Source organism: Nesoenas mayeri, assembly GCF_963082525.1.
Source record: "Nesoenas mayeri genome assembly, chromosome: 2".
NCBI classification, from domain to species: Eukaryota; Metazoa; Chordata; class Aves; order Columbiformes; family Columbidae; genus Nesoenas; species Nesoenas mayeri.
Genome location: NC_137543.1, coordinates 105,047,481 through 105,067,135, shown reverse-complemented (window position 1 = coordinate 105,067,135; position 19,655 = coordinate 105,047,481).

Sequence of the window (19,655 nt, the reverse complement as noted above, 5' to 3'; positions counted from 1 at the left end):
GTCAAAGGATGAAAGTTTATGCTATTTTGTGTCTTCAGCAGAAAAAAATAAAGTCAGCAGGAACTAAAAGGTCTGAAAGGTGCCAAAGGGTGCATACAGTGGCATAGCACTTATCCTGAGTATGGCATCTGGGCCTGAACACTACACGTAGCTCTTGAAAAATCATTTAGTTTTGTTGTCTTGGCATATTGTATAACTGAAGTACATGTGGTTCATGCAGATAGGTGCAATAATAATAATAAGAGTTAAGTGGGACTATCTTGTTTTCAGAAATCAATATATGAAAAGAGAGGAAAAAATTAACACAATTCAGCTTTTGGGCATATTTTTGTGTGTTTATTTCAAAGGGGGCAGATGTGATTTGGTAATGTCTTTAAGTAGATCACATTCTAAACTGTCCCAGATTTTAATCAAGTTTAGTGCTATCACAATTTCTATGACAAAGAGGCATTTTTTTCCTGTAATTACAGTTCAAGTGTATTTACAATGGCTTTTGAAGCACTAGGTTTTTCACATACTAATACTACTATTATTCATTTTATGCAGTCTTTTGTTCAGTGAAAAGATAAAAGTATTTGTTATCCAGCAAAGTAGGCTAATTTGCAATAATACGTGGGAGACCCACTGTAAATTGCTGAACAAAAAACCAAACCATAGTAACAAATAAGTAAAAGCACCAGTCATAAATAACACAATGTACTTTGTTTATTTTAGCAACAGTTATTTTAATTCCTTCATAATCAGCTTGCAAATTAGCCCACTTTAAAAAAAAAAAAAAAAAAAAATCATCTGTTACTATCTGGGTTTAGTACTTGGCTATGAAAAAACTCCAGAAAATTAGGGAAAAAAATTATAACTTGCTCCACTGAGTGTAAGTCTACTACTGCTTTTTCTTTGCAATAGTGTGAAGGTAGTTCTTATTAGCCAACAGCATAGGTCTCTTAGCTATAAAAATTCATTAGGTTTTCACAGACTTCTAGGATAGGAACATTAAGGCATTTTGGCAGCTCTCTCATTATGCAAATAACTAAAACACAAGATAACCCAGAAATCAGGCCCAGTCAGCATGGGTTTATGAAAGGCAGGTCATGCTTGACCTGCCTGATCTCCTTCTATGACAAGGTGACCCACTTAGTGGATGAGGGAAAGGCTGTGGATGTTGTCTACCCAGACATCAGTAAAGCCTTTCACTCTGTTTCCCACAGCATTCTCCTGGAGAAACTGGCAGCTCATGGCTTGGACGCATGTACTCTTTGCTGGTGTTGTGGTTTAACCCGAGCTAGCAATACAACCATGATAGCTGCTCACTCACCCCTTTTCCCCCTAATAGGGAAGAGAATCGTAAGGGAGAAACTTGGACTGAGATAAACACAGTTTAATAAGATAACAAAATACTAATACACTACTAGCAAATAGATCTATATAAAATAGAAATAAAAGATAGTCAAGGCAATTCCCAACAACCTCTGTCCACAACTGAGCAGCCAGTCCCAGGAAGCTGCACCCCGGTCTCGAAAAGAGGAAAAAAGGAAAAAGGCAGAAAGGCCCAGAGGCCTCTGCAAAATGGCAAAAAGCCAAACTAAATGTCCTGCACTAAACTTCCCCAGCTCAAGAGAGAAAACGTCACAGAGCAAGAGCGAGAAAACACCTGAGGGAGAGAGAGTGAGAGAGAGAGCAAGAGAGGGAGAGAGAGACAGAGAGATGGGATGGAATACTCTTATTGACCAGTCAAGCTCTGCCCCATCCATGCCCCCCTTCCTCGATATCTCACACCTGTGGGCAGAGCGCTCAGAACTTCCTTGGCTGTCAGACCAGAGCAAATAAAGACATTAACATTGTGCTGTGGTGTTACCTCTTGTTCTCAAACTGAGTCCAAATAATGAGTGTGCTAGCTATGAAAAAGAAAGGTTTCTAACTGCATGAAGAAAATCAAATCATTTTGAGTCAAACCAGCACAGCTGGGTAAAGAACTGGGTGGATGGCCGGGCCCTAAAATTTGTGGTGAATGGAGTCAAATCCAGTTGGTGGGTGGTCATGACTGGTGTTCCCCAGGGCTTGGTACTGGGGCCAGTTCTGTTTGATATCTTTATCAATGATCTGGATCATTGATAAGTTGGGTGGGAGTGCTGATCTGCTTGAGGGTAGGAGGGATCTACAGAGGGATCGAGACCAGCTGGATCATTGGGCCGAGGCCAGTTGTATGAGGATCAAGAAGGCCAAGTGCCAGGTCCTGCACTTGAGCCACAACAACCTCAGGCAGTGCTACAGGCTCGGGGAAGAGTGGCTGGTAAAGCTGCCTGGCAGAAAGGGATCTGTGGGTGTTGGTGAACACCCATCTGAATATGAGCCAGCAGTGTGTCCCGGTAGCCAAAAGGCCATCAAGCATCCTGGCATGCATCAAGAATAGTGTGGCCAGCAGGACTAGAGAAGTGATCATCCCACTGTAATTGGCACTGGTGGGCTGGCACGTTGAATAATGTGTTCAGTTTTGGGACCCTCACTACAGAAAAGATATTGAGGTGCTGGAGAGAGTTCAGATGAGGGCAAGGAAGCTGGTGAAGGGTCTGGAGAACAAGTCTTATGAGAAGCAGCTGAGGGAACTGGGGCTGTTTAGCCTGGCAAAGAGGGTCTCTACAACTACCTGAAAGGAGGTTGTAGCATGGAGAGTGTTGGCCAATTCTCCCAAGTAGCAAGTAATAGGATCAGAGGAAATGGCTTCAAGTTGCACCAGGGAAGGTTCGGATTGGATATTAGGAAAAAATTTCTTCATGGAAAGACTTGCAAAGCATTGGAGCAGGCTGCCCAGGGAAGTGGTTGAGTCACTATCCCTGGAGCTGTTTAAAGGACATATAGATAAGGCTCTTAGGGACCTGGTTTGGTGTCAGTGTTAGGTGAATGGTTGGAGTCAATGATCTTGAAGGTCTCTTCCAACCAAAATTATTCTATGATCTAGACAGAAAACACACAAACTAGATTTTTTTACATTTACTGATTGTTCTTCACCTTGAAATAGCAAATGAACTCAAGAGTTTGACTGTACTAGACCTTAAGAGTCTAGAGAGCATTATACTTAAGTACTGGGTTCCAGCTATAATAATTTTCAACATTCAGTTTCGCAACGTCTTTGTTTCTGCTGATACCAAAGAAGCACTCTTGCTACCATGTTGTTCAAATACAGTTCAGACTGAAGTACTGCTTTGCCAGTTTCCACAACAGTAAAAAAACCTAAGCAATGGCACAGAGAATGTGTGAGCAGCTTCCCCCAGAAATGTCTGCCACATGCCTGTCAATGCTGAAGAGACACTCAGACAATGCCCTTAATACCATGCTTTAACTTTTGGTCAGCGCTGAAGTGGTCTAGTATGAGGACTAAATGGTCAGTGTAGGTCCCTTCCCTTTCCTTCTCTTCCATGTGTTCACCATGAGTCAAATAACTACAATACTGTTATTTGCCTGTAATGCCAACGGTTTTTCAGCTCAAAAAACTCTTTCAGGGACACATATCAAAAAGGTTACAAATGGAAATAGGATTTGATGTCCTTTTTTTCTGAATCTGTTTCATAACCAATGCTCACAAGCATTCAGACAATGCACATATACAGCCAGGAGCAGGCTGACATTCTTCAGTTTGGGTTGAAAAAGCGTCCCTTGCAGTCTGGCAAAGAAAAGCCACAGAGCCACAGAAAGTAGCAGCAGGAATACACGTCAAGTAGTCCCTGTTTTCTGAAGAGGGAGAACTTGAAGAATGAGAAATGGTACCAACCATACACAAATGTGGAAGAAAAAGAAGGTGTGTGGTACTGTGGAGTATTTCCCAAAGTAGGACACATAGGGATGACAAACACACTTTTTGCCTTACAAAACTTGCTCCATTGTGCTTCTTGGCCAGTGATACATGACAAGGGTTCTTGTGCCTGCCCTGCACTTGTGTTGCACACAGCGAGAGCTGAAAAGTGGCAGCTCCAGATGGTGCAGCAAGCCTGGAGCCCTTCCAAGCACAGGCTGTTTTGCACAGAAGAAGCCCTGGGAAAATGGAGCCCAGGAAAGAGCAGAATTCACTCCTGCTACAAACTTTCACTGGGCAAGAGAGCACCAGTGCACAAGTGGTGCAAAAGCAGCAGGCAAGAGCAGAGAGCTGAAAGAGCCCAGAGGGGCCCTTACAAAAGGCCATGCTCAATGCTACAGAGGAAGGCAAAAAAACCCCCATGAACACTTGTTAGCCCACTGTGGGGGAAAAAAGCCTTCCTTCCCACAACTGCAGGGCATGAGAGGCCATCTTTGTGGTGCATATCAGGCAGTAACTGAGCCAAAAGGGACCAGAGGAGCCCTGACAAGGGACTGTGCTCAGTGCTGCAGAGGAAGGCAAAAAAACCTCAGGGACCAGTGCCAATCTGCCCCAGAGGAAAATTCCTTCCTGACCCCAGGACTGGTGATCAGCTGTTCCCTGAGCATGTGAGCAAGACCCGGCTCCTTGTCCCACAGGCTGCTCACATCCCCCAGGAGCTGCCCAGGCCCTATTCACCCTCAGTCTGGAGCAATTTCAGGAGTTTCTAAGAGGGGCCAAATGCTTCCAGCCTGATTTGCATTGGGGGCAAGAAGCCTTCCCATGCCTGGCAGGATAGCAGTGGCTACTCCAAAGAACTGGGACCCCTGACACATCTCTGCATCCCATTTTTTATAGCTGCTGCCCATGGCTCTGCAGGGGATGATGACAACAAGCTCTGCAGTGCTCCACAAGAAGGCATTACCTTGCTCTTCCTGCTGCTTTCCAGCTGAAAAAGATTTCTGTCCCTCAGATGTGCTTTGAAGTTGGTCCTGCTGGAATCTGGCCTTGGAGTGGGGAACCTTCAGCAGCTTCATCCAGCCTCCTCCAGTCATCCTGTCTCAGCCTACTCCAAGTAATTCCACCGTTTTTCAGGCTGTCCCCAGGCCAGCTCTGGCAGCAGACACAGGAGGATGGTCCCTTTTATCCTGTGCCGGGGCATTGTGACTGCTGCGTTGCCGGGTGGTTGCACTGTGACATGGGGGTGACGGGGCCTCCCCTGTGCAGCCCTGCCCGCCACCCCTCCACCCAGCATCCTATGGAGGAAGCCTTTGGGGTACTGACCCAAGGTAGCCTCTGTGCCCAGGAGGCCCCGGGAGCTGTCCCTGCCCTTGGTGACCAGGCACTGGGCACAGCTGCTGGGGAGCCCTGTACATTCATCTGTACATTCAGACTGTGCAATAAGGGCACTTATACCATAGACATTCCTTTGGCTAAGGACATGCCAGAGGTGAATGAAAGGCATTTGGTTCCCTTTGCATAAACTTCGCAGAGACACAGATGTCGTGCAAGATTTCTTCACCATTCCTTATGGATGCACCAAGGGACACATGCTACTAGCCTGCTTATGGTGAGTCCTGAACTTTTTTGTGTTCTCAACCACCTTTTTCCTTGCACTTCAATAGTTCTTTTCCTTGTTTGGCCTTCACCCTTGATGTCTTCCTTGAAAGCAATGGCATCTCTCTCAGCCTTTCACGGAATCACAGAATGGTTAGGGACCTCTGGAGATAGTCTGGTCTAACCCAACTGCTAATGCAGGTTCACCTAAAGCAGATTGCATGGGAATGTGTCCAGGTGGGTTTTGAATGTCTCCAGAGGAGACTCCACAACCTCTCTGGACAGCTTTTTCCAGTGCTCTGGCACCCTCGAAGTAAATAAGTTTCTCTTCGTACTTAGATGGAACCTCCCATGCTTCAGCCTGTGACTGTTGCCCCTCATCCTGTTGTTGGGCATCACTGAAAAGAGTCTGGTCCCGTTCTCTTGACACCCACCCTTGAGATATTTATAAGCATAAAAATGGTCCCTCCTCAGCCTTCTCTTCTCCAGGCTGAACAGACCCAGTTCTCTCAGTTTTTCCTCATAAGAAAGATGGACCAGATTCCTAAGCATCTCTGTAACTCTCTGCTCAAGTCCCTCCAGTAATTCCTTGTCCTGCGTAGACTGGGGAGCTCAGAAATGGACACAGTACTGCAGATGTGGCCTCACCACAGCCGACTAAAGGAGGACGATAACCTCCCTTGACCTGCTGGTCACACTCTTTCTAATACACCCCAGGATACCATTTGGCCTTCTTGGCTACAAGGGCACATTGCTGAATTCATGGTCAACCTGTTGTCCACCAGGACTCCCAAGTCCTTCTCTGCAATGCTGCTTTCCAGCAGGTCAAACCCTAACCTGTAGTGGTGCCTGGGGTTATTCCTCCCCAGGTGAAGGACCCTACACTTGCCCTTGTTTAATTTCATTAGGTTCTTATCTGCCCAGTCCTCCAGCCTGTCCAATTCATGCTGAATGGCAACACAGCCTTCTGGTGTATCAATCACTTCTCTCAGTTTTGTACCATCAGCAAACTTGCTGAGGGTGCACTCAGTCTCTTCATCCAGGTCACCGATGAACAGGTTGGACAAGACTGGACCCAGTACTGACCCCTGGGGAACACCACTAGCTACAGGCTCCAACTAGACTCTGCATTGTTGATCACAACATTCTGAGCTTTGCCAGCCAGCCAGTTCTCAATCCATCTCACTGTCCACTCATCCAACCTACACTTCCTGATCTTACCTGTGAGGATGTTGTGGGACAGAGTGTCAAAAGCCTTGCTGAAATCAAGGTAGACAACATCCACTGCTCTCCCCCCATCTACCCAGCCAGTCATGCCATCATAGAAAGCTATCAGGTTGGTCAAGCGTGATTTCCCATTGGTGAATCCATGTTGACTACTCCAAATAACGTTATTTTCCTCCACATGATTGGAGATGACATCCAGAATGAGTTGTTCCATCACCTTTCCAGGGATGGAGGTGAGGCTAACTGGCCTGTAGTTTCCTGAGTCATCCTTCTTGCCCTTTTTGAAGACTGGGGTGATACTGACTTTCTTCCAGTACTCAGGCACCTCTCCTGTTCTCCATGACCTTTCAGTGATGATGGAGAGTGGCTTAGGAATAATGTCTGCCAGATCTCTCAGCACTCATGGGTGTATCCCATTAGGGCCTATGGTTTTGTGGGTGTTCAATTTGCCTAAATGTTCTCTAACCTGATCCTCCTTGACCAAGGGAAAGTCTTCCTTTCTCCATACTTTCTCTCTTACCTCCACAGTCTGAGATTCCTGAGGGCCAGTCTTAGCAGTAAAAACAGAAGCGAATAAGGCATTCAATAACTTTGCTTTCTCCGTATCATCTGTCACCAGGGTACCCACTTCATTCAGCAGCGGACCTATATTTTTCCTAACCTTCCTTTTGCTGCTGATATACTTGAAGAAGCTCTTCTTGTTGTCCTTGACATCCCTGGCCAGATTTAATTCCAAGCGGAGCGTGGCCTTCCTTACCACATCCCTGCATAGTCTAACAGCAACCTAACATTCCTCCCAAGTGGTCTATCCCTTTTTCCACATTTCATGAACATCGTTCTTCTAGCAGAGTTTTGAGAGGAGCTCCTTCCTTATGCTGGCCTCCTACTCCCTTTACTTGATTTCTTGCTCACAGGAATGCATCGATTTTAAGCTTGGAGTAAGTGATGCTTGAATATTAACCACCTCTCTTGGACCCCTTTACCTTCCAGAGCCCTAACCCATGGGATTCTTCTAAGTAGAACCTCCAAGAGGCCAAAGTTCGCCCTGCTAAAGTTCGTGGTTGTAATGCTACTTACTGCCCTGCTTCCTCCATGCAGAATCCTGAACTCCACCATCTCACAGTTGCTGCAGCTGAGGCTGCCACCAGCCTTCACACCTCCAACCAGTTCTTCTTGGTTTATTAGGACAAGGTCCAGCATAGGCTCCTCCACCACCTGTGTCAACAAGTTATTAACAATGATCTGTAGGAACCTCCTGGACTGAGTCTGCTTAGCTGTGTTGTCTTCCCAGCAAATGTTAGGGTGATTGAAGTCCCCCGTAATACCTATGACTTCTGACTGTGGGGCTGCTTACAGCTCTTTACAGAAGGCCTCATCAACTTCCTCTTCCTGATCAGGTCACCTGTAGTAAACATGCACAACAGTGTTACCCTTGTTAGCCTGTGCCTCAGTTTTTAATCACAAGGACTCAACTTATTCTTCGTTCCCCACTAAACCTTTGTCTTGCTCCTGCTAGTAGTCTTCTATAGGTCCTCCATGGCCCTGATCAACTGCTTAGCCTTTGTTTGCCTTCATCCCGGATGGAACTGATATTTCTTGAACATGAGGAATGAGAAAGGTCCCTAGTGGTCCAGCTGAGTTTGCACCAGGGCTTTGCACAATGCTTGCCTTTCCTATGGAAACGCTTCTAGCACTTCAGAAATCTTTTTTGCATTTGGTACAGAGGGTGTTTAGAAATTTGCTGGTGTTTCTTAACCTTCTGAAGTGTCTACTTTGGGGATTTACCTGTTCTGTTACTAGTATTGACCTTGAATGCAGCGCTTCACTGATTCCTGCTTAATTTCATGTTGTTGACAGATCAAAAAAGCTCTTGCATCCCAATTTTGTTTGAGCCCCGTGGACTGAGCAGGTTTTCCCTGCAACACTCAGGAAAAACAAGTAACTGGCTCAGTTCTGTAGATCAGTTTAGACAACCTCAGCTAAATATCACTGGAGAAAAGGGTACTGTACAGAGGGAAGAGACTGAGACATTGAGAACAAATCATACCAGGAAGTTTGTTCACATCCTTTAAATGCAGAAGGACTGTTGGTCTCTTTCCTATGAGGCTGATTTCTTGAGTGGTCTGTTGGGAAAAAAGGAAAACCACCACGTTTGTTATTGGAGATGTTGCTGTAGGCTGCAGAAGACAGCCCCAGCTGAGTTCCTGTCTGAAATAAGGAAATGTTTGCGTCTGTCTGAACAAACTGTTCTTTTAGGCAAAACACCATTATTCACACTGAAAACAACAGGAGAAAATGCTACTTCTTCTGCCCACTCCTGGTCAAAAACGAGCCTAATCACCTCTTAGAAACAACACGGAACAAATAATGCATACACACACAAGCACGTGCATACCTATATCTGTATCTATCTTTATATCTACCTCTATATCTATCTCTATACCTATCTCCTGGGTTAGTGCAAGAAAACTCTCACATCACACCAGTACTAGTAAGTCCAAGAGAGGGCATGTGCTGAGCATACCAGTTAGAAACAGCAGGCAAGGCAAGGGGGAGACAAGCTGGAGGGAAATGCAGCAGCAGTGCTCTCGCAAGAGCTGTAGAGAAGCAAAGGCAGGAGACAGAAGAAGCCATGAAGGCATAGTACCAAACCACACGATGTCCTGAGTTGCCACCAAAAGAGAAAGGTGGGCTCTAGAAGTAAAGGATCAAGAAATAGTGACCTCCCTAGCCAGGCTGTTGGGGAAAGGAGACAATGGATCGAAATCTCTGGGTCAGAGAAACACATGGTATGCAGCATACATTTCAGAGAGCTTTTCAGATATCATGTCTTTTCCTGACCACACTTATTAGAGACCTCCTGCTTTGTAGAATTATGTTTATGGTGCCTAAACGTGATACTGATCAGAAAGATACTAATTCCCTCACAAGAGAATGTCCTGTGAAGCATCTAAAAGGGATCACAGCAAGAAACATAAGCCTTGGAAGGTCAGAAGTTTCAGCCTGAGCAAGCATGCAGGAAGGATAAAATCTGCTTGTTGGACTAGCATGAGCCTTAACATGCTTTGCAGAAATGAAGAAGAGTGGGGAGCTATTATGCCATTCAGCTGGGAGGTGGGACCTCCTGCCCATAGTTCAAATTTGCTAATAGTTTGAGATTACCAAATTACAGCTGTCTTTTTTTCTGGCTATTACATTTGCCAAAAACAGCAGGGATTGTTGTGAGTGTTAAGAGAAAGCAGTATTATGAAGGCTGACATAAGGAATACACACTGACTGTAATCTTTATTATTCATATGCATTACCTCTCCAGGACCACAAAATATCCTCCTCTTGTGCTTTTCAATTTCGATGCTTAAACTCACAGAGTCTCAAAACAAAGCAAAACTGAGATTACATGCTTAGATGGTGTCAGCTACTTTTGTGCTGGTTTGTTGATCTTAATGAAGCACATCAAATCTGACAATTATTGGTCACATCACCAGCGTTAAGAAGCAATACAATCACTGCTAGTAATGCCTAGCTGTTCCTGTGTGATACTGCATTACAGTACTAATACTTATATCTGGTAAAGGTTGCATAGCTGTATTGAACATCTCTTGCTTTTACTGGCAGATCCATTTTCCTCAGTGCTTTAGTCAGGAATGTTTGGTTAGGCTTACAAGTGATGGTTCCCCATTTAAAAGCTTTATTCCTGCCTTTGAGCCAAGCAGTTTTCTCCCCAGCTCTGAGAACCTCTGTTGGTTGAACTAGCAAGAGGCAGAAGCCATGTTTTTGCCCTCACTGTTCCTTCTTGGGGAGGTTGCAAGCTAAGATACAGGAAAAACCCAAAGTTTTGGGAAAGGGATATATGGTTGTGTACAGTATTTGAACATACTGTGAAACAGCTACCAATTTCTACAGCTTTTTCGTTGAGTGGAAAATTTGAGTTTCAGGATTGTCCATCATCACTAGTAAATCAGTCTCGGGTTCACTGTTTTTGTGTGAACTGAGAAGAGAGATCACCTGTGCTTCCAGATTCAAAGGTGCGTGAAACAATCTGTCAGTGGCAGATGATGCTCCAGTGCTCTACTGCTTCTTGTGCTGTGAACATTTACTGGAAGGTAAAAAAAACATTTGCAGAGATCACATTGTTCTTCACAAAGACCACCAGTCTCTGCATGTGGAAGACGGGCAGTGCCAGACCCATATATTTAATAAAAAGGCAGTCTAAGAATGTTGCACAAATACAGTAACCTTTGATTAATCTGCTGCTACTTTTATAGCCACAGGCAAATGTTAATCCTGTCAAGCATAGGACAATGCTCTCACTCTGATAGAAAACAGAACTCATTTTCCAGTACTTGTAGACAAAATTTTCTTTCAGATCAATTGAAATGCTTTCTGTCAAACAAACTGAAGATTTAGGAGGGGAAGTGAGACAGAAAAGGCAAGGAAAGAAGGACATAGAGGGTTCTTCTAGATGGAAAAAAAACTGTGAAAATTTGCATCTGCCATGATCTGTAACCATTTCTGAAAATAATTATCCACATAGACCTTCTCCTGGAAAAGAAAATGACTAGTAAGAATTTAATCCAAAAAAAAGGTAATTCAAAGCATTCTGCCTTGAATTGTTTAATGCCAGATTCAAATACAAAACCCTCACAGGGTCTAGAGAGAATAAGACTTCTGAGAATGCAGTTTGGTTAGGTAATGGACAAAACTGTCCTGATTCACAGGGGAAAGATAATAGTTTTCATTGGCTTCTAGTGGTAAGTTGGATGATACTAGATACAAAAGATAGCTTACAAGTATCTTTTTAAGGACAAAAACAGTAGGAAAACATTTTAGGCTGCTTCCTGGAGGTAGAAGAATATTATTGTGATAATCCAGTTTACAAGAACATATGAGACGCATAGAAAATCTCTTCTGGTACATGCTCTTGATACACAAAAAGACTGAAATTTGGCCTCTGAATCTCCCAGATATTTGGAAACAGTATCTGCCATTGAGACTTTAGGATGTATGATTTAGTAACAGTATTCTGGCTATAAAGGAATATGAAAAAAACCTAGGCATTTAAGGGGTCTTTATCTACTGTGTAAAGGCAAAGTATCCAGAAAATAGAGCTGAGAGCACCTCTCAGCTATAGCCATACCTTGTAAAAATATTACCTGTGAAATTGTGGCTTTCAGGCTCAAAAAAAATGGATTTGAGAGTAAGTCTAATAGCATTTGACTCTCTTAAATGTCTGAGGAGCTTTCATCAGTTCTCAAGGAAAGACAGTGAAGAAAGTACTGTGCTCGCCATGACTGGTTGGAAACAAGTACAAAACAGGCTTCCAGACATCTGCCTTTCCTCATGGCAGATTCAGGTGTGTGAGTCAGAGTTGTTGGTTCTGCCTGCCCCGTGCAGAACTAAAATACCTTTTGGACTATGGGAATTCTTTACATAGGGGTCTGAGTACTTCAGTTAAACCACTGATGGGGTCTCCCAGTCAGACATCTGACAACCTCTACACTGGTGCTCAGGGAGTTCCTATTCACAAAGAAAGAAAATATTGTAACACACTGGGATCAAATTTGATGAAAACCCATAGGCTTAAAAACAGATGCTAGCAGGCCCACCTTCACATCATCAAATCCTTAACTCTATCAGGTCAGCAGAACTGCTACTTTGGACTTTCAAAGCGCAGACTTTGATCTGTTTAGGAGGCTGGTTGGCAGAGTCCCTTGGGAGGCAGTTCTGAAGGACAAAGGAGTGCAGGAAGGCTGGTCTCTCTTCAAGAAGGTAATCTTAGACGAGCAGGAGCAGGCTGTCCTCATGTGCTGAAAGGTGAGCTTGCCTTCTTCTCGAAGGCTGGTCTGGCTGATCAGAGAGATGCAGCTAGAACTTAGGAATAAAAAGAGAATTTATAACCTTTGGAAGAAGGAGCAGGCTACTGAAGAGGAATACAAAAATTTTGTGAGGTTATACAGGGAGAAAATTAAAAGGGCCAAAGCCCAACTAGAGCTGAGTCTAGCTACTGCTGTAAAAGGCAACAAGAAATGTTTCTATAAATATATCAGCAACAAAACGAGGGCTAAAGAGAATCTCCATCCCTGATGGGTGCAGACGGAAACATAGTGACAGAAGATGACAGAAAGGCCGAGGTACTAAATGCCTTCTTCACCTCAGTCTTTAATAGTCACATCAGTTGTGCTTCAGGTACTCAGCCCCCTGAGCCAGAATCATAGAATGTCCTGAGTTGGGAGGGACCCACAAGGATCATTGAGTCCAACTCCTGTCCCTGCATATGACAACTCCACAGTTCACACCATATGTCTGAGGGAATTGTCCAGTCTCTTCTTGAACACTGTCAGGCTTTGAGCTGTGACTGCCTCCCTGGGGAGCCTGTTCCAGTGCTCCACCACCCTCTGGGTGAAGAACCTTTTCCTAATGTCCAACCTAAACCTTCCCTGGCACATCTTCCTGCCATTCCCTTAGTTCTGTCACTGGTTGCTAAAGAGAAGAGTTTGGTGCCTAGCCTTTCTCCTCCCCTTGTGAGGAAGCTATATTCTGCCATGAGGTCTCCTCTTAGTCTCATCTTCTCCAGGCTAAACAAACCAAGTGACTTAGCAGAATACAGGGACAGGGAGCAGGATGAAGCTCAAATAATCTAAGGAGAAATGGTCAGTGACCTGCTACACCACTTGGACATCCATAAGTCTATAGGGCCAGATAGGATACACCCAAGGGTGCTGAGGGAGCTACTGGAGGTGCTCACTAAGCTACTTTCCATTACCTATCAGCAATCTTGGCTAACTGGGGAGGTCCCAGTTGACTGGAAGTTTGCAAAGGGCTGGAAGGAGGATCCAGGGAACTACAGACCTGTCAGTCTAACCTCAGTGGCAAGGAAGGTCATGAAGCAGATCATACTGTGTGACATCACACAGCACATACGAGAAAAAAAAAGTGATCAGGACCAGTCAACATGGGTTTATAAAAGGCCATTCCTGTTTGACCAACCTGATCTTCTATGACAAGGTGACCCACCTAGTAGATGAAGGAAAGGCTGAGGATGTTGGGTATTTAGACTTCGGTAAGGCCTTTGACACCATATCCCACAGCATTCTCCTGGAGAAGCTGACACTTCATGGCCTGTATGGGTGTACTCTTCAATGGATAAAGAACTGGCTGGATGGCCAGGCCCAAATAATTGTGGTGAACAGAGTCAAATCCAGTTGGCAGCCACTCACAAGTGGTGTTCCCCAGGGCTCAGTATTGGGGTCAGGTCTGTTTAATACCTTTATCAGTTATCTGGATAAGGGGATCAAGTGCACCCTCATTAAGTTTGAAGACAACACCAAATTGGGTGAGAGTGTTGATCTGCTGGAGGCTAGGAAGGTCATACAGAGGGATCTCGATCAGCTGGATCGTTGGGCTGAGGCCAACTGTATGGGGTTTTAACAAGGCCAAGTGCTGGGTCCTGCACTTGGGTCACAACTACCCCAGGCAGCACTATGGGCTCAGGGAAGAGTGGCTGAAAAGCTGCCTGGCAGAGAGTGATCTGGGGTTGTTGATTGACAGCTGGCTGAATATGAGCCAGCAGTGTGCCCAGGTGACCAAAAAAGGCCAACAGCATCCTGGCTTGTATCAGGAATAATGTGGTCAGCAGGACTAGAGAAGTGATTGTGTCACTGTACTCGGTGCTGGTGAGGCCCCACCTTGAATCCTGTGTTCAGTTTTGGGCCTGTCATCATAAGAAAGACGTGGAGGTACTAGAGAGAGTGCAGAGAAGAGCAATGAAGCTGGTGAGGGGTCTGGAGCACAAGTCTTCTGTAGACTGGCTGCAGGAACTGGGGGTGTTTAACCTGGAGAAAAGGAGGCTGAGGGGAGACCATATTGCTGTCTACAACTACCTGAGAGGAGGTTGTAGCATGGAGGTTGTTGGTCTCTTCTCCCAAGTAGCAAGTGATACGACAAGAGGAAATGGCCTCAAGTTGCACCAGGGGACGTTTAGATTGGATATTAGGAAAAAAAATCTTCATGGAAAGAGTTGTCAGGCATTGGAACAGGCTGCTTGGGGAAGTGGTTGAGTCACCATCCCTGGAGGTGTTTAGAAAGTGCATAGGTGAGGTTCTTAGAGACATAGTTTAGTGCTAGGGTTAGGTTAAGGTTGGACTTGATGATCCTGAGGGTCTTTTCCAACCAAAATGATTCTTTTCTATCCAGCATGTTGTTGCAGAAAACCAAAATCAACCCAACCCTCTAACTGAATTTAGGAAACACAACTCAAACTTTTTTGCCTGTTTACCAGGAGATCTATCAGGCTAGGGAGGAGAGTTCCAGTTCCCTATCCACTAGCACTGCCAAATGCGATAGGAATGCTCTGCTCACTCATCTCCATCTCACATGCACAGCGAAGTCTGTGGTATCAGCTTAGCATTAATTCTGCTCTCAAGTAATTTTTTTCAGACTGGTAGCTGGCTAAATCTCCTCCTTCCCTTCTCTACCTAGCTTGTATATCTGACAAAAATATTTCAAATTTAGCAGATCATATTTAACAAATTCATTTTAGTTTTACCTGTCTACTCCTCAGAGTACCATTTTCCTAAATCTTTCAAAGCACAAGAGTATTAGCTAAAGCTCTAGATATCCAGTGATTTTCTGTATCTAGATGTATTCTGAAGGCCAAATTATCAATTAATAACTTATTTTTGCAGCTCTATAATATTATTGCTCCAAGCAAATCATATGAACGTTTTCTTAGTCCACACAGCATCCAAAGAATTTTCCTGACAGAAAGGAAACAGCAGTCTCTGTTCATCACTTTTGCTGACTGGTTGCATACTTAAAAATAAGAAGCACCGAGATAAGTAACCTAGATGAAAACAACACTAGTTAATGTTCTCATACCTTTAAGAAAAGTCAGATGCAGAGATAAAAGTTCTCCTTCATGTATAAATTCATTAAACACAGTGAGGACTCAAAACATTTGGTAGCTACATTTAGATACATTTTGTAATGTAACTTTAAAACTCAGCTATAGCTCATCACACAAATGTATTGGTTATTGAAAAGCACTTTGATCAGCTAACTACAACTCCTGTACTTTAACAGAAGTAGTAGTGCAAAATTTTGTTATCTAGCATAGTTTTGGAAGAGGTCTTTGAGGGAGACTTTCTGAAGTCCTCCATCCCTGGGAAACTGATGAAACGACTTATCCTTGGTGCCATCTCAAGGCATATCAGGGATAAGAGGGTCATTAGGGGCAGTCAATATGGCTTTACCAAAGGGAAGTCGTGCTTGACCAACCTCATTGACTTTTATGAGGACATAACAAGATGGATGGATGATGGCAGGGCAGTGGACGTGGTCTACCTTGACTTGAGTAAGGCATTTGACACAGTCTCCCACAGCATCCTTACAGCTAAACTGAGGGAGTGCAGTCTGGATGATTGAGTAGTGAGGTGGACTGCAAACTGGCTGAAGGGAAGAAGCCAGAGAGTTGTGGTCAATGGTGCGGAGTCTAGTTGGAGGCCAGTATCTAGTGGAGTGCCTCAGGGGTCAGTACTGGGGCCTATATTATTAAATATATTCATCGATGATTTGGATGAGGGAATAGAGTGTACTATCAGCATGTTTGCTGATGACACAAAGATGGGAGGAGTGGCTGACACACCAGAAGGCTGTGCTGCCATCCAGCGAGACCTGGACAGGCTGGAGAGTTGGGCAGGGAAAAAATTAATGAAATATAACAAGAGAAAGTTTAGAGTCTTGCATCTGGGTAGGAACAACCCCAGGTTCCAGTACAAGTTGGGGAATGACCTATAAGAGAGCAATGTAGGGGAAAGGGACCTGGGGGTCCTGGTGGACAAGAGGATGACCATGAGCCAGCACTGTGCCCTTGTGGCCAGGAAGGCCAATGGCATCCTGGGGTGTATTAGAAGGGGGGTGGTTAGTAGGACGAGAGAGGTTCTCCTCCCCCTCTACTCTGCCCTGGTGAGACCACATCTGGAATATTGTGTCCAGTTCTGGGCCCCTCAGTTCAAGAAGGACAGGGAACTGCTGGAGAGAGTCCAGTGCAGGGCAACAAAGATGATTAAGGGAGTGGAGCACCTCCCTTATGAGGAAAGGCTGAGGGAGCCGGGTCTCTTTAGCTTGAAGGAGACTGAGGGATGACCTCATTAATGTTTACAGATATATAAAGGGTGAGTGTCACGAGGATGGAGCCAGGCTCTTCTCAGTGACAAACAATGATAGGACAAGGGGTAATTGATACAAACTGAAACACAAACGGTTCCACTTAAGTTTGAGAAGAAACTTCTTCTCAGTGAGGGTGACAGAGCACTGGAACAGGCTGCCCAGGGGGGTTGTGGAGTCTCCTACTTTGGAGGCATTCAAGACCTGCCTGGACGCTTTCCTGTGTAACCTCATCTAGGTGTTCCTGCTCTGGCAGTGGGATTGGACTAGATGGTCTTTCGAGGTCCCTTCCAATCCCTGACATTCTGTGATTCTATGAAGTCGTTCTCATTTTGTGAGCCCACTGAGCATAACCGAAGAAGTTAAAAATACTAAGTACCTTCCCACTGGTTACAAAGTTAGAATACACTGGGGAATCCCTGTAGCATAGTCTTGACACCAACTTTTAGGACAGATACAAGTCTAGCAGTCACCTCTCTGCCATTATCTGTCCTCTAATCATATACTCTATGCGAACACTAGTAACAATCTCAGTGTCTTGGAGAACTTTGCATCCAGGCTAGCTACTGTCACACAGGAATTTTCTTTCTAGTTTTTCAAAACTATTATTTGCAAGCTGGAGTCTAATATGGTGGTGGTGGGTTTTTTGTTTGGTTTTGTTTTGGTTTTGTTTTTTCTTTTGGGTCAGTATCATAATCAAATAAATACTTGTTTATATTCAAGCTGGCTGTAATTTATACAATACATCATGGGGTTTGTTTGACCGCTGTCACTACTTCATCATATCTTACAGATTCAGTAAATTCCAAAAAGCAGATTTGTCATATTTGGTTAAACACTTCTGCACTTCTCTCTCTCTCCATTGTTTGGTTGGGGATTTTTTGTTTGTTTGTTGTGTTCTTTTTTTTTTTATTTATTTTTTTATTTAGTTTGGTTTTGTTTTGCCAGCCTGAGTCACTGGTGCACCAGCCATCCTCCTATGAGTAATTTGGTAATATTTATTTTGGCATTAAATTTCCTTTTCTCTCTGAGACCACTTATCTCAATACTGAAATTCTTTCAATGGATGTATGAATGAGCTGTGTTACGCACCATGTCTAAAACGTATAGTGAGGATTTTTTCATGGCCTAACTTTTCAGAGTGCCAATCAAGCTAGCACCATCACAAATAAAATCAGAGAACTGTGCGTTGCCTCTTTAAAGTATATGCAAATAATGATGCAACCCTAGGGGAAAAAAAAAAAAGGAAACAAACCTTCAATACTCTAAACTGTCAGATCTCAAACTTGCACTGTAGTTCATCACAAAAGCGAAAAAATCCCAGTCTAGTGCAGGATGGTGCTAACTCAGACCCTCCTTCTTCACAGATTTTCTTCCCTTCCTGTCATTTCTTTTTCACTTACCTTGCTTATCCATGGCTCTATCTTTCCCTTGGTTTAGGATTTTGAAACAATGATGGCTTTACCACTATGTAAATACAAGTGCTATAAAATACAGCATTAAACTTAATGTCCAAGACTGAAAAATCAGTCATTATTTTTTATAATCAGTCCACCCTCCTTTGGATTTGGTTCCCATCTCCCACAGACTATTTTTTTTGCCCTCACTCTTCCCAGTCTTTAACACACCATGCATAACTGGCCATGCTGATGCAGCATCCAGCATGACTACCACAAACTCTCCTCTAGCACAACTCATGTATGTTAGCAAGCCAGAAATTTAGTCATGCCTAGGAATGGTATTTGCAAAGTAAGTCCACATGGGCAAAATGAATACAAGCATTGCAACGCCACCCAGCTGACTGAGACATTAAACCAGTTCCTCAGACAGTGCTGCTCAGATGCTAAGCCAGCACTGTTTCATTAGAAGAGCTGTGTCAATGACTTTGCTTGTGTCCACTTCAGTAGGCTGTGCCATAGTAAGGCATTATTATACAGGGAAATAATTTTGCAAGCATTTAGGTGACTAAGGACCATTAGCTTTGAGAAGGCCAATTTTCAAAAATGGTGTACAGCTGGCAGAGCCAGGATGCACATGAAGCTTTTTGCAAAGCAAAGAAATCTTCTTCCTTTCTTCCTTCCTTTCTTCCTTCCTTTCTTCCTTCCTGTTTCTCTTTCCTTTCTATGAAGCTAGTGCATTTTCTGAGTTGAACTCTTGATACTAATATAAACGATGACAACCTTTTCTGACTTTGTTTGAATTGCTTTAAATGCTTCCTGGTATCATTCAGTTCAGAATCTGTCTTCGTATTGGCAGGGAAAATCTGCATATCTTGTGAAAGTACAGTGCAGAGAACTGTGGCACTGCACAATACCAAGGATACACAAACCCCATTCTTTTTCTTTGCAGCACAGCTCCAGGAATGTAATTCCACAGTCCTGAGGAATAAATAAGACAGGACTGACTCTAAAACATTATTTTCTGAAACCCGTCAAAATTTTGGTATGATTTTGCATCACCCATTTCATATCATTAAAAAGAAAAATTAACTGCCCCACTTGCAACCCACAGAAAGGCAATGCAAATATGCTAAGAAGTTTATATTCTATCATAATAAATTAATGCTACTGACACTAGGTATTTTTGCTCAAATTTGTTTATAGATTACAAAAAGGTTAATGTAACTACATATTCCTAAATCAGTCAGAATATCTTCACACATCTTCCAAACAGGTCACTGTTGAACAATAAAACTTCCTTTCTTTCAATTTCTATCCTGTTCTCTCTGAAATGTTGTTTTCCAACTTGTTTTCTTATCAATCTGAAAGTCACAATTAAAGAAAGATTTCCAACTATGTTGTTATGACAGCTGCGCTTTAATAACCATCACAGTTTTCAATGGAATGTTCACCTCGAGGTAATGACTCTTGATGTGAATAATTCA